General features: G+C 43.7%; 1 protein-coding gene across 7 annotated transcripts in view; it reads left to right on the plus strand.

Annotated features, from left to right (window-relative positions):
• ARHGAP24 (Rho GTPase activating protein 24) overlaps positions 1-15,278 on the plus strand; it is a 230,174-nt gene that overhangs the window by 146,441 nt on the left and 68,455 nt on the right. The window contains exon 1 of one of the 7 annotated variants that reach the window (XM_068403603.1): positions 4,597-4,741. The exons of the other annotated variants lie outside the window; for them this stretch is intronic. The gene's annotated coding sequence lies outside the window, so the exon portion shown is untranslated. Of the gene's footprint in view, positions 1-4,596; positions 4,742-15,278 lie in introns of those variants that run through there. 7 annotated transcript variants of the gene reach the window in all.

Consider the following 15,278-nt stretch of genomic DNA (forward strand, 5'->3'; position numbering starts at 1 on the left):
TCTTGTCTTTTTACAGCTTAAAGCAGATAATACACCAACATTTATAGTTCATAGTTTCTGCCAGATATTGCAAATCGCCTTGAAATATATTCCTTCCAGATCACCAAGTAGCGCGTGAAATTATTACCTCTCTGATTACTGTGTTGTAACATCTTAGTTAAGGTACAGTGGGAAAGCACATGGTAATAATTTAAATTACAACTTTTCTCTTTAAATCTGAATGGGATCTTTATTTGACACACTTCACTTCAGATATGACCTTTGTGTCTCTACTGTGTCGTTTTCTGGGTTTATGATGCACTTTGCATGCTTATCAAGCCCTTCACTGGGTGATCTTAAAGTCTGTACAAGCTTTAATTAAATGAAGTGCTACATCTCCCCTGTGAAGTCAGTAAATATTCTTAATTGCCTTTTGCAGAAAGGGGAAAACGTAGCAGAGAAATTTTAAAGGAATTCACCGATGCTGGGTGAAGAGCTACTGAGGAGGCAGGAGCAGAGGCCACAATTCCTGCACCCCCTTTGATGTGCACCATTTCTCTTTATTACATAAGCATGCACAGGAAAGATGTAACCAGCATAGTGAGGCAAGGTGGAGGTCAGGTTTCCTTTGTCAGTACATCTTCTGCTTTTTGAGCTGTAAGTTGCTGAAAGCAATAAAAGCCTATGGATGAGGGAGTCTTTTCAAAACTGGTTAAAAAAGAAAAGCAAACCCAGAAATCCTCGTTGCCCTCTGAAGAGCTATTTTGAGGAAGCTAAAGCAAAGAACACCCTGAGGGGTCTGTATGCAAACTTTTGTCTGGCTGCCTTTGGGTAACTTAAGTTTTAATGCACTTGTCAGGCTCTCACCATTTGTGCTTCGTGAAAAGCCGGCACCAGACAGAGCGGACCGTGCTGATGGCCCAACATAGCTGCTGCGTGGTGTGCTGCCACGCAAGGAGGGGATGGATCCTTCTTTGAGGCTGCTGGTGCAAAGCCTATTAACTGGAGGTTTTGTGAAGAGGCAACATGGAGTGTTAAGATTGCTCTCATTCCCATTTTGATCACAGGGTATTGTTGACTGTGTCCTAAGCAAAAGGGAAAAAAGATTTCAGCTGTGTTGTTTCCGCTTACTTTATCAGAAAAAAAGTCAGTGCGTAGAGCATGAGCAGAAGGTACTATATTTATTGATAACAATATGTGATACCCAGTTTTAAGGACCACCAAGGAAGGAGGCTTAACAGGGCATCATTGTTGTCCTTCCACAGCTGTGAAAATCAGTTAATTGTGTCTGTCACTTCAACCACGCTCCATCCCTCGTGGAAATTCTTTTTTACCCTCGGGTACCTGGTTGTTTACTTTTGCTGAAGATAGAATGACTCTAATGACAATATTGGAAGGACTTTGAGGCTTTATTCTGCATTTGAATGTCCTGAATGCAAGATGTGGTCTCCCGATTCAGGGGCAAGAAGGAATAACACAAGCTGCTCTGTTGTTGAGAGAAAAGGGGAAAAAAGTGCTCGCAATGGTGTAAGAGTCGCAGTGCAGCAGAAGTGCTGTGGGAAGGCAGTCCTTGCGGCTGGTGCTCTGCAACACTTCACTGGGAGCTGAAGCACTTCGCTTTTTACAAAGCAGGCTCTTGACTGTGAAAGTTGCAAAGAAGCAGAGAGCAGCTGGGGCAAAGGCGGCAAAACCTTCATTTACTGAAGTCCTTGGCAGTGGTTGTACCATTTTCTTTTACCTAGCACATGATAAGTAGATATAATAGTAAGTGCAGTCGTGCAACAACAAAATTGGATGAGCTGATTTAGGTGATATGAGAATCAATGAGGAGTTAACTCTAGATTATTATTGCTTTGACGTTTGCAGCTCATATATTTTCTTCCTCTCCTATTCTTCCCAGAAAATAAACCCATTTTTTCTGCAGGGAAACTAGAAGGAAGGCTTAGGCACAACTGATTTTTCTTTCAGCTCAACAGATCAGTAATAAAAGCATGTCCCTCTCATGAGAGTGGAGCTGTTCCCACCCCCCCCACCCCGCGAAGAAAGTCTTATTAAAGCAGGGAAGGCTGGAGACATTACAGCAACAGATTCCTGTGGCCTTGAACTCTGCTGCCATTCGATAGTTGGGTTTTGAAACAGCAGTTGTAATTTTAAAATTCCTTTGAATTCTTGCCTTGAGACTTTAATTGGGGAGTTGATACAGAACTGGCTGATAGAGAAGAACTGTGATAGATCATGGGGTGAGTGAAAACAATATAAACTGACAAGAGCAGGTGATGGTAATACTCATTTAAAACCAGACAAAAATAGCATCAAAATTAAGAGGTGCAGACCCACAATCTGATATGTAAACACTGGGAACCACTTTATTGGCAAACAGACCAACCCAGTCAGCCATCTGAACTGAAGGGAAGCTTGAGGGGGGAGTGTATTACCTAAGGCATGGGAAGATACTGCAAGGTGAAGCTTTCAGCCTCTCAATTCACAGACGCCAACACAGGACATAGGTTTAGTAGGTATTGTTCTGTATAACAAATTGGAGTTGTAATTTTGCATTAAGGACACTTTGCCTTATCTCCTGTGGTTATTGCTGTTAAATATAGAATGTGAGAGTGATTTAGTTGGTTAAATGAAACTTAAACTGATACAGCTGAAGTGACTGTGTGCTGTAAGATTGTGCATCTGTAGTTATCTGATGATTTCTAACTATAAAAGATCAGTTTGCAACATGTTTTAGGGACGCATTGAGGGGTGTGTGTTGGATACTCAGTACTTCTAGGTAAGTTCACAGCTGTGGTTCAGTGTTTAAAACTTGTTAGCACCTCATAACAGATACCAGGCAGCAGTCCTGTATTAAGGAATCCACATTTACATTCGGTGCCCATTACAAAAACTCTGCTGATATGATGCCTTCCGAGGACACAGCTGCCTGACGGCAGCCTCGCATGGCAGCGTGGTACTTCTCATTGCGTGGCAGAGAGGCGTGCGTGGCAGTGTTGGCTGCCTGCCCTGCTGCTGCCCACCCCCCAGGGCGAAGCAAACCCAAAAGGAGACCCTGCTGCAACCAGGGAATGGAACAAGGCATTGCGAGCTGGGACCTCACACATGGTGATGCCTTCCTTGGATGTTAAACCTATAGGAAATAATTTATTGTTAGCAAGCTAAATGCCTTCGTGTTTTTCAGCCAATTACAGGTACCAGAAAGTTTAAATTCCCTTTATCGTGACAGCAGAAAGTTACCAATACTGGTAGGGGACTTCAGTGTTAGAACTCTTCCAACTTGGAAAAGCTTGCTTGCTTTGGGGGGGAAAAAAAGCCCCACAAACCCTTCTGCTGCTTATCCCTTTTTCCTGTTGTCTGCCTGTGTTGTGTCTGCTGCGTTGCAGATAGAACCAATGTTTCTCCTGCATCTTATTATGAACTACGATAAGTCTGTTCCCTTAAACAGGCAGGAAAAGGGTCAGGAGTACAGAATGGATGTGACCTTTATTTTGACAGCCTGTCTTCAGAGTTCATGGTAGGATTCCCAGTGGTAGAATACCTCCATAGGGAAGAGAATATTTCTCTCTTATGTTTTTTCTATAACTAACGTGACTAAAGTTGCGTAGCAGCCACGGTCTGGATCAGCAGTGCTTCTTGGCTGTAAGCAGGCAAGATGCAGTACTGCATAGCTGATTAATTATTAGACCTAGAAGAGGAAATGCTGAGATGTCACTGCTTAAAATTTTATTTGGTGCTTTGTTAGCTTCCAGTTTGGGGAGAACTGACAGGCTTGAGGATAAAAATGTAGCTTTAGTCTAGAAAATGTAATGTACTGAATAACACCCTGCTGGTGGTAGGTACCTGAGCATTTTCAGTACCGAGATCCAAGCACTGCAAAAACAGATGACAGGCATGTTCTTTTTCTGTAATCTGTAAGATTGATGTCACTTGCCATCATTGCAAAATCACTGCTGTGCTGGCCATCCCTTTTGTTATATGCTCCTTTCGGTTTTGTAGCTATTTTATCTACTTCAGTACCTCCCAGCTCATTGATGAGATCAGTATTTTGCCTAGTTCTGAGTACATTGTATACATTCGGAGCATCCAAAATATTCTCCTAGTGCAGCTGAAACCATGCTTTGATCTGAATTGCATGACTGAACTGAAGGAATCCTCTTAGATTCATTGTTTGCACTGAGTATCCAGAGAACAAGGTGCTTGTGTACTCACGTAGTATAAAAGAAGTGAGTATAACACTTACAAGAAATAACACTTAAAATAAATGAGTATAACACTGGACCTGTATAACACTGTGGATTTAAATAGCCCACTCTCTTCCTCTTCACCACCCCCCTTTGCAGACCACTTTTACATCTGGCAAATCAAAGCTGCATTTTTCTAAAGTGGGTTTTTAAAAAGCCTTAAACAGCAGCCCCAAAGGAAAGCTGATTCTCTGGTGGTTGGCAGCCAGCTGCCTTGAAGGCAGCCCCATCTCGCTCCCCCTGCCAACTTCAGGTCACAGGGTTGCACGGAGCAGCCTCATGCTGCTTCAGGCATGACAGGCATTAACAAGAAATGGCTCTTCCATGTAGAAACTGCTGTGGCAGCGTAATCTTTGTCCAGGGCTGTTTAGGCAGCAGACTGAGCTGCCCTAATGGGAATAAAACATACATTGGAGCAGCGGTGGAGAGCTGCATGGATACGGCCTGTTAGCAGCTGAAGGTGGGGCTGTGCCGGGACACACCAGCATCTCTTGCTGTCCTGAAAAACTGGAGAAGAGGTTGGTAGTTGAAAGGAGCAGCAGCAGTAACGAGCAGAGGTACTCTGTGTGCTCTTTGGTTTTGTACTGGGAGAGTAAAAGGAGCAACAGCGGTTAGACGGACGTTGTGTTTGTGGTGAAGTGGGACAAGTCCCTTTTTCAAAATATTATACTGAAAGCTACAAGTTGTCCCAGGGTAAATGTCATCAGATGGAGTTTGTTGCATTTCTGGTTGAACGTGTTTGCCGACACTGCGATCTGTAATCACATGAAGATATTTGATCCATGCAGCGTATACTGGAATCTGTTTGCAAAAGCCTGCATCTGCTGACACTTTCTGTGATGTGGAATTATCAGTTTATGTCAGTTCCTCAGAATGAACACATAGGAGCTGTGGCTATAATGCACCTCCAGCTGGAGGGCAGAGCAGTGCTTCCTGATGAGAGATTTCCATTGTGTCCGTACTGGAAAAGCCTGTGTATATGTCAGCATGTGCTAAGAATAATTCGCAGCACTCCTGACAGCAGAGAAGTCTTGTTTAGAAGTTTCACATTTCTTAAATAGTAGAAATACAAATTATTTTACTTTCCTGGAGAGAATTGTTTCAGTAAGTCCTACAACTACAAGGCAGGATTATTTGTGGGTGTAGTTTTTTTTTTTTTCAATCAAAAATGAATCACGAGACTAAGGAAAAAACCTCTAGACGTCTCAAAATAAGATCAGAGTTAGAACAAGACAAGAATGCGTTAAAACTCTGCTGCAGCTGTGCCAGCTATATAATGGTAGCTGTTACACACCACAGTGGCATAGAATTGGGGTAGTTTGGAAAGTTGTCAGCAAACAGCAACATTAACGTAACTGCCACACTTTATATATAATACCAGCTTCTCATGTCAGAGACTTCATAAAAATCTCTACTTTTTCAATATAAGCCTGCTATTAGAGAGATTTTGATGCAGCAGAAATGGAGATCCTCAGATTTAAAATTAATGAGGTGAAAAAGAATTATAGGGTAAAGTGTTATTCTTGTAAATACGCAGGGGAGATAATATACTAAAATATGTAAGTGCTCGGGCATTCTGAAATACAGCTCTGAGGAAAAAGCTTGCAATGTAATTCAAGAAAGAAATTTGGTTTATTGTGATTGTCTCTCAGAGGATGACCTGTGAAATATTGGAAGGTTTATTTGTGGCACCCGTTCCTTACAGTGCTATACTTCAGTTGTCAACTTTTTTATCTGAATAGAGCAGTTGACGAGATGGGAGATGTTACAGAGGAAGCACAGGAGAATAACCGTGAAGGAACTGCTGCATCTGTATCACCTCTGTACCCCGGCTGTACCAAAGGCCAGGAGAGGTCGGTTGCCTCGGGTGCAGGAGTTGCCCAAAAGCGGAGCTCCTGAGGGGAGGCTGGCGATGAGCTGCAAGTGCCAGGCTACTTTGCAGGGATTGCAGGGATTACAGATGGGGTATTTTGTATCATTTCAGCAAAATTTGCAAGCTGCGGGCAGGATGAAGTTAGAGGAAGTACTCATTCAGTGATCGGTGGTAACTTTTTAGATCTGGGTAGAAAAGACTCCTTACTCTGATGGCCAAATTCCTTATTTTTTTCCCCCTTCCCAGTTTTCAGTCTTCCTTCTCCTGGCTTTGGTAATGAACTGCATGTGTTTTTTTTTCTCATCCTCTTTGCTGCCACTGAGTTGGAAGCAACTGGCTCCTCCCATCTGTTCAGCCATCTGTACTCATAAAGGACTTTGCTTCTAACCCAGATGCTGAGGAAAGCAGTTTTGCTCATGGGTCAGCTCCCTTGGCACACTAGTCTACTGGAACTTGCCTGGGTAACACCTTCGGTATCTCATGCTTGAGCTGTCTCTCATTTTCAGGGGCTGGGCTCATATCAACGCATTCAGAGAAGAGGCAGTAGCACCTCACACCGGCCCTCTCCTTAGGACTGTTGCCGCATCTGCATTGAGGTTACACAGAGTGTGAACTCTAAAATGGGATCTGGATTGGCTGAGGCCAGTCCCTCTGAAGAAAGCAGGATCCCAAGGTGTGTAAAAGCCATGCAAGCACAGCTAACCTGAATGCCTGTCCTGCTGTTAGCACAGGTTTCTGCTTATTTGTTATTAGTGTAGTGTAATTCAGTTGCAAGGTTTAGCTCACCAGTTCTGCTGGGAGCTAGAGGGATTTCCCGAAGGTAATTGTGTCTTAGGCTGCCTAAAGGATGTGGTCTAAAAAATTTCGTAACTATTGTGAGGCTCAGCTTAAATGTGTGTGGTGTAGGGGACAATGAATGTCCTGCTTTGCTCTAGCGTTGCTCACAGAAACGCACTTCCCTTTCCATTTATTAGGCTTTTCAAGTCTTAGTATTATATAAGCCACATGTCCACCAAATATGTTCATTAAAGGCTTAGAAATATTAATGGCTCATTTTTGTCATAGCTTGATAGCACAATATGGGTAACATATGGGATGCCTGGGACAAATGAGGTCCTTTATAGCACCTGCACATTGTACTTTCCTGCCCCTTTCCTAGCCCCTGGAGTTCCGTATTCCTTAGTTCATGTTCATTTGACTGTGAGCAGAGGCTCATACTCAGAAACTTGCTGTTCAGCATGGCTTTCTGGGAGAAATGTGAATGTGATGAGCGTCCCTGACCTTTCTGTCCTTGGCCATAAAAATCTTTCCATTGTATGCAGCCGCATGTACGGCAGGTTGGCGTTTGCCTCCTCAAAACACATCAGGGATTAACCTTTTGCAAAAGCAAACTGCAGAAAGCAAAACCTGCCCGCCAGTGAAGACTGCCCGTTGCCACCTCTTTCCTTACTGCGGTGTACATTTGCCCTGGCCTGGGACTCTGGTTTTCTGCAAATAAAAACATCTGCATTGCCCCAGTGAAAGGAGCATTTTAATGAAGTTCTTGGCGACCTTCTGCACTTGCCCTTGAAATCTAAGTTTACCCAGGGATGGAGATTACTTTGGAAGAACAGGAGCAATAAAATGATGCCTTTGTTATGAAGATTGAGAAAGAAGCCTGATGGTTGTGTTAAAATGCATGCACCTTTAATTAATATTGACTGAGACTGCTCAGAAGAGAATGGTTATATTATGTGCTGTGGCTGAGGGGATGTTGAAATACAGGCAGGATTTATCAGGCAGGTTTCAGTCAGGGCTGTCGTCACTGTTGTGTTTCTCTTTGGCTTTTAAATCCTTTCCCTGTTGGTTAAAAGAGCAATTCACAGAACATTTTTCCTTGTGGAAGCTTGTTTTATAGTCCTAGGGTTTGGCTTTCTGTTCCCAGCTGAAGAACTTAGGGAAAATACAAGAGATGGAAGACTGCAAGAGTAACAAAGTGTAAATGAGTTGGAAATAAACATTTTGCAGTAGGTTAAATACTGTCTGTGAGCTAGGACACAGCCTCCCTGTGGTGGAGAGTGATGGACACGTTCCTGAGAAAATCAGGATGAGGTTCATATGGGGGAACAGTTGGGGAGAGGGAGAGGACAAAAAAGGCCAGGAGAAGCTGTTGCTGCCCAAAGGTGCCTCGGGCAGGCAAAAGCAGAGGGAAAGGGGCCGTGCTGTGGATTGCCTGCTTTAGCTCTGGAGGTCAGCTCTGAGGGCCAGAATTGAAGGCCCGGGTGCTGCAGAGTTTTGGCTCATATGGCTGAAGGCGACCGCCAAGAAATGCCCCCCCAGACAAACAGCATGGTAATGCTGGCCCCTGGAGCCCAGCTAGAAAGAGATGCCAAAGTAAAGCCTAGAGTAAGGGAATCACATTGGTGTTTGCTAAGTTGACAGATTGTCATTTTTATACCTTTCCTGTATAGCTTTTTAAGCAAGACTAACTCGGCACGTGGAGTGTGAAAGCAGATGTGCTTTGTATTTCCTCCAGTATAAGGAACCCAGGGATAATGGTGTTACAGATGGGGCGACTCTGGACAAGCCAGGGAATGCCAGGGCTTGGGATCAAAATACTTGGGGCGGGGCTACCCCACTGAGTACCAAAAAAACCCGAGAAGTCTTTGCACAGGGATGTTGCTAGTGGCAGAAGCCAGGTGAAGGACTGACCCTGCTGACTGCCAACGTGCAAGGGAGCGAATGCATTACAGTGTGGGTAAAATTTCAGAACATCTGTTGCTTGTTTTCTAGATGTTTTTCCTGAATGCAACAATGAAATGTCATGGTTGAAAGGTGCATGCAACTGGGTACCAGCTAGGGGACGGGCACTACCTCAGAAGTATCCTAGTATAAGACTTCTAACCAAAAGTCACCAGTCTGGGGTATTAAACAGTAATTTGCGATTAATCGTTTTCCACCTCATTGATTATGCATTTCTTTTCTGTTTGGCTATTGAGTATACATTGATCTCAAAGCTGTGAGGGCAGAAACATTTGTTTGCATTATGAACAAAAAGATCTTAAATCATCATTTGGAAACATTGAGAATTCAGATCAGCTTTCATGCTGATAGTTAGCTGCTTGACCCAGGTCAAAAAACTGGGCTGCATTTTATGGGCTTCAACCCAGGCTGGACCTGCTGGCCCAGGGAGCCAGGTGCCATCTACTTCCTTGCTGCTGGGATTCTTCTGTTAAACCAGACAACACAGACACATCTGCCTGGGTCTGTGCAGTGACAGACGAAAAAAAATACTCCTGCTCTTTGTGCCTTATATTTAATTCCCCCTGTTATATATTTAATTGCCCATCTTAATGGTTTGTTACTAGAATTACAAAATGCCAGCTTGCTTGCAAAATAAGCAAAATACCACAGTTGGCAGCCAGATCCCAGGTAATGTGTTGCCATGGTATCAAACCGAGCTGGCGGTGATCAGTGTGCCCACAGACAAGTTATCAGGGTGATAATGAATGTTTAAGTGTTTACACTCATTTTACTCTAGTCGGTAAGACCGGTGTACGTGGAGGAGAGCAGAGAGGAACTGAACAGATGGTGGCTGGAGCTGGTGCTTGGTGCCGCAGGGAGCTGCACCCAGGCAGCCGTGGGTGCTGCTTGCAGTCACACAGAGGCTTGGCCATTGCCTGTGACCGCACAGTTGCTGCAAGCAGTGTTTTTTATTTATTCAAGACCAAATGTCTGAGACTAGAAAGGGAGAAAAAGTATTTTCTGTTAACCAGTGCTTGGGTGCTGTGGTAAAAGAGAGCTGGAAAAATTGCTGTCTCCTGGGAGACCTCATAGCAGCCTTCCAGTACCTGAAGAGGGCCTACAGAAAAGCAGGAGAGGGGCTTTTTACAAGGGCATGTAGTGACAGGGTGAGAGGGAATGGTTTTAAACTGGAAGAGGGTAGATTTAGGTTAGATATTAGGAAGAAATTCTTTGCTGTGAGGGTGGTGAGACACTGGAGCAGCTTGCCCAGGCTGCTCCCTCCCTGGCAGTGTTTAAGACCAGGATGGATGAGGCTTTGAGCAACCTGGTCTAGTGGAAGGTGTCCCTGCCTGTGGCAGGGGGGTTGGAACTAGATGATCTTTAAGGTCCCTTCCAACCCAAACCATTCTATGATTCTATGATTCTGTTGGTTGACTGAAGCTATACATGAAATTGACTTGAATTCACCAAATGGGTCAGGTAAAAACTGTGAGTAGATTTTGTTTGATGTTTTCAACAAATAATGGGTTTGGAGGTGTTTTTCTTTTTGAAAGAACCTTATCTTGCTTTTGAAATTATCAAGCTTGCTATTAAAATGTGGCATAAAATGAACAAAATACTTTCATATTGGATTACCGTATATTTTATTGCTCCAAAATGAGCGTTTTCAGTTTTGTTTTACCAAGGAAGCCAAAAAGCTTGTCATTTTGAGTCAGTGAAGTGACTGTTTGGTTTTCTTTGGCCAGCACTCCACAAACTCACATAGCTATAAATAAGGATATCTTAATATTTTCATATCACCACATTTTGATTTATAGCAGCAGCAGCTAAAGAAAATAACTGCTCTCCCAGTCCACAGCAAACTGCTGAAAAATATGCTCACATATGTGTCTTTTCCTTTCTTAATTGAGTTATACACATGACAGAAAAAGCCTGATGATATGAAAATGTGTGTTGCCTTTGGGCCACAGCCTGTGATAGATATCCATAAAAAGATTTATATGGGGATCAAAGGTATTTGTTGAGACAGTTTTTCATAAGCAACAGTAACAAAGACTCAGACTTCTTGGTAACACAGAGCAGACTGAATCCCAAGTTGTGGGGTGAGTTAAGGAAATACTGACTTTCCACCCTCAGTCTCTTCCCTGGCTAAGAGCAAGTTCAGTTAGAAGTGGACCTGGTTGCTACAGCTGTTAATTTTCCTGTCTGAACCACATTTTCCTTCACCCTGCCTCTCCTTGCCAGGCAAGAGTTTGTGTGTGTGTAAGGGACACAGAGCCTGAGGGACTGGAGAGTGTGTCCTCTCCTAAAGGCTCCCTTTATATTCCTTTTCTAGGCAGGGTGCTGCAGGAGTCTTGATGATTGTGTTTACCTTTCTACCTCACAGCCTTATTGAAGGAGCCCGTTGCTTTTTGCTGGCTGGACTGGAAACACATTTCAAAAAATAAAAACATCATAATCTTGTGCGTCACATCTTCCCTGTGGAGAGTTAATTCACAGAGCTGGGGCAGGCCGTTGACACCAGGCTGGAGAGAGGATGGGGGAAAAGGCATGCAGCTAAATGTAATAAATAGAGCAGAGGGGTTTGCTTGGGATGGAGCCATTTGTTTTCTATCTGATTTTTTTAGGGAAGCAGAGGTTTGTTTCTTGACTCTCCTTCTGAAGCAGCAGGTGATACGATTTGATGAAAATGAAGTGGCAGTGTTTCAAGGACAACACAGATGTGATATATTCTTTTAGTCTGTGCAGCCCTAGAGGGAATGAACAGCTACCTGGGTGGGTGTAAGTATGTCTGGGCAGCGTTGCCACCAGGCAAAGGCTTCTGCTGTTCAGAAATAGCTGTAGCTGCCTCTGCTGCATCCCCTCCTGTTGCTCCAAGAGAACCAGCCCAAATGGCATCTCCTGAAGCTGTTTGGTGGTCAGGCCCTGGCTCTGATTTCATCTTTTGTGGGGTCATTAGCAACTTGGCATCTACTAGCAGCTAGAGTCCTCACCTTCTCATAACTGGCTTTTATTATTGTTCCACAGTTATAATGGCCTCTTGTAAAGGGGAGCTCCACATGTGCATTACAAAATGTCGTAGCTGTGAGCCAAAGCTGTGCTGAGGTAGGAGTTGTTGTCACCCTGAGAGCTGAGAGTTAAGTCTCACATTCCTTCTCCTCCATGATGCTTGCAACACAAGCCTTATACCAAGTGTTATGTGAAAAATAGCATGGACTCAAGGCACAAAGTTCTGATTCAGATCTCAGCTCTACCAAAGTGTTTCTAGGGGAAGGGGCTCAGATGCTGCGTTCTGGTCCAGGGCAATCGCTAATGAAAATGCTTCACTTGGGTAGTTACTGCGGTTCTGTCTCTGTGATTTCGTCTGCCTTGATGCTCTGTTGTTGTCCGGGTTACTACGGCTGTGCCAGCGTGAGGCTGGCTCCCCACAGGAAAGCATGAAAAGAAGTGGCTGCCTTTCTACTCTCTTATTAAAATATGCCGGGGGTGCTCAGCAGCCTGGAAGGCCTGTGATTTTTAATAAATCCATGGCTGTAGTAGCCAGTTGTCCAGCACCTCTCCATGCCTTTTCACTGTAGTAATTGTGGTGGTTATTAAAGCCTTTTGCAGGTGTTGAGAACAGAGTAGAGCTGCTGTTGTTCAGCAGCTCATCAGAAGTAATCCCTGTGTGAGGCAGCCTTGGCTATTTAACCTGCTTTAGGGGTCCTTATTTAGGAAGAACTTCTGCTGTGAAAGCCCATGAAGCTGCAGAAGGCAGCACTGCTGATGGCAGCAGCAGTCTGCCTGCTTCACTTGTTGTGACTGGATGTATTTCCTTGGGGTATCACCAAGAATACAAGGTGCCATTATAGCTGCTGGTTTTATGGAGAGATAAGAATGTCTGCTTCCTACAAAAGCTGTTGCCATAGCAGCCACGTGCTTTAAGAATGGCTTCTTAATACAACCTAGGTATTTAATGTATGCCATAAGGGTTAAATGCAGTACAAAAAAAAAGCAGTTTAAGAGCCAACATAGCCTTATGCTAAAGCAGGAGCGTAACTGGAATCGAGCCTTTGGGGCCAGCTCTCCTTATCCAAGCGTCTCCACGCCCATCACATCAGCAGTACGTAGGCATGTCATGTTCAGAATTGCTTGTCGTAAGATGGTTTATCTACCTGTGTTAAAATAATCCCGCAGGTTACTTTTACTGCTGCCTAGGAGAGTGAGCGAGTCTGCGCATGCTTTCCATGACTAGGCAGATTTTAACCATAACAAGAACTTAAAAAGTTTTGATGATGCAACTAGACCAAGTTTAAGAACAAGCCACCTGAGTCTATGGAAATGATGGTACCAGAAATGGGGCTGAGGAAGCCAAGACAGAGACTGCTGTGCACGTTTATCCTCTGCACATATATGAAAAGACATACTCAGAAAGAAAGGAGACTCAAGCTGCAAATGTCAGGCTGCAGCACGGTTAATTTCCTGACTGACTTTTTTTTTTTTTTTTTTTTAACTGTGTCATGTCTGATATCTAATTTCTCCCTACTGGGAGAAGGAATTTCAGTGTAAACTGTGTTTTCCTTCTTCTCTTGCCACATTAGCATGGAAAATGGTAAAATGTCATTTGTTTGTATAAATATTTTATGTTCTCATTCTTCATGCATATTCTCTAAACAAATCAAAATTGCTCAGGATTGTAATAGCCTGATTTTACTGAGGTCCTTTTGTGAATCTGTAATGAGAGGTTAAATTAGCAGAGAAGAGGGGAAACGAGAGTTTTGTCAGATGCTTGCAGCTCTTGGCATAAACCACAAAATACAAGCTCAGGACCATAAATCCCACTGGTGCCTGCATTGCATTTGGAGTCCAGGGGCTGGGTGCAATGCAGGGTTACATTCTGAGTAAAATCCTTGTCAAAATAGAAATGTCATCTGTAGCTGACTAATGGGGCAGAGTGCTCCTTTGTGTGCCTGGTCTGGCTTTGGGCTGGGGACCACACGAACTGTCTCCTATTAGCCTGAGTTGTCATGAAGGAGACCAAACATCACCCTGCACATGCACACATTTCTAGACTGGTTGCTTTCTTCCTCTGGTTTCTGTGCTGTACTAAGTAGGTTTTGGGGACTTTTTCTTTAGTTATCAAGCTTAACTGTGACGGTTGAAGCACCATAGCTGAAATAGGACCAGGTCAGAAATGTGCCACAATCGGCTGTTTGTGGAGGTCCTCTGATGCCTCTGTGGCAGGGCAGACAGGCAGCTTTCCGTGACCCTGTTCAGAGCAGATGCTCTCCCACCAGAGCAGGTAATAAGCCAAGTGTTCACTTGGCCCTGGGACAGGCTCCTGCACTGAGCTAAGCCTGCTTCCCCACCACAGCTCTGTACTGTCTTTAGGGGACCCATCCACAACAATTATGGCTACACATATTCATCCATATAATTTACAGCACCTCATAGAAATTTCATCTGCCAGTTAATGTTTGTCTGCAATATCTTGAATACAGAAAACCTTTCTCCCTTCGTGTCCTTCCTCTCCCTACCATTCATTTTAGCTTTGCAGGCAAATGCATCATGTACATGTGAAAAGTGGCAGAGGAAGAGTTGGTGCACGTGGGCCTATGTACTGTCCTTGTCCTACATGGATCAGCTGTGAATAAATTGCTTTGCTACCATGGTCATTGGGTGACTTGGAGCCAGAGGAGTCACTGCATGCCTCTGTAGCCTGTCCATTCCAGCTTGGTTTGCGCAGACCACTTGCAGGTTTGAACTAGGAGCTGTGAGACGATGTACATTATTACATTTCCAGCCCCAGGTTCACAATCTCTACTTCTTTGCTCTCACAATTTACCAACTGTATATTTTTTCAAATATGTCAGAGTAAATTAAATTTGTAATTCCATCTCGTTTTACTTTAGTAATTATACCACTGTACGCTCAAGGTTATATGTTACCAAGTCCCACTCTTGAATTACGGACACAGTATGTCGAGTTGGAAGTATCATCCTTGATAGGTATTGCAGTCACTGTGCAATAATATACCTGTCACATCAATACGGAGGGAAGCCTAACAGCACGGTTTAAAGCCTTTCTAACTGTGTTCTTTCTACCAGAACTTAGTGTGGCAATTACATGAATCAAAACTAAGGTAATATGTCTATTAACATAAAGCCTGGAAGACAGCTGCACTCCAACTTGAAATGCCACCTTGGTATGTTTTAACACGTGCTTTAGATGGGCTGAAGAACTGGAACTGCATCTGAAGGAATGAGCTCTGAATGAGTGCAAGAGGCAAGCATCCTTTTTAATAAATGATAGCCTAAATTCTGCTTTCTTCCCTTCAGAGCTGTGGATGTTAGTGCTGTCTTCATAGCTGGATCCCTGCTGCCCTCTAGGAATTTTTATAATGAAATATTGTCAGCAATACCACTGCAACTGTATCGCAAGCTGTGGATTCCTTTATTAATGTTCAGTCAGAATGTTAT

This window comes from Nyctibius grandis, chromosome 6 (genome assembly GCF_013368605.1).
Source record: "Nyctibius grandis isolate bNycGra1 chromosome 6, bNycGra1.pri, whole genome shotgun sequence".
Lineage (NCBI taxonomy): Eukaryota > Metazoa > Chordata > Aves > Nyctibiiformes > Nyctibiidae > Nyctibius > Nyctibius grandis.